Consider the following 715-nt stretch of genomic DNA (forward strand, 5'->3'; position numbering starts at 1 on the left):
AAAAAAAAAACAGGAAAAAATGGTTTTCAAAATGAGCAGTAGGTGAAATAGACTGGACTCAGTAATCAGACTGTCAGTGCTGTGTCATTAGGGAGTTATAAAATAAGATTAGACATATTTATGGAAGGGGATGATAGGCGGAAATAGCGAGGCATGTTTTGTACAGGGGCTGCTGCGAGTAGGCCTGATGTTTTCTTGCAGCTTCCCCTTATTTTCTTATATTCTGACATTTTCAGGTTCCAACACCACCACACTTTAGTAATTTTTCGCTAAGTGTGAAGGAAAAAAATCTTTGGAAGAGAGACAGAAACCCATTAATTAGCCACTGCCAAAAACACAACGTGAAATCAATCAAATCCGAGTTCCATGATTATTTTATTTCTTTATGTCTTGACACTCGAAAATTTTCACGTCACGGAGAGAGATAGGCCAAGCAGGAGTGTGGGATTAGAGACCATATACTGAAACACTTGTGCCGCATCTCCATGTATGTGGAGATATATGGGGGGGGGGTTCCACTCATACCGCTCTTTTAGATAGGGTAGAATCAAAAGCTTTTCGTCTTAACTCCTCTCTTCCGACTGTCTTCAGCCTATCTTTCATCGCCGTAATGTTGCATCTCTTGCTGTCTTCTACCGCTATTTTCGTGCTAACTGTTTTTTTCATCTTGCTAACTGCATGCCTCCCCCTCCTCCCGCGGCCTCGCTGCATAGGA

This window comes from Scylla paramamosain, chromosome 29 (assembly GCF_035594125.1).
Source record: "Scylla paramamosain isolate STU-SP2022 chromosome 29, ASM3559412v1, whole genome shotgun sequence".
Lineage (NCBI taxonomy): Eukaryota > Metazoa > Arthropoda > Malacostraca > Decapoda > Portunidae > Scylla > Scylla paramamosain.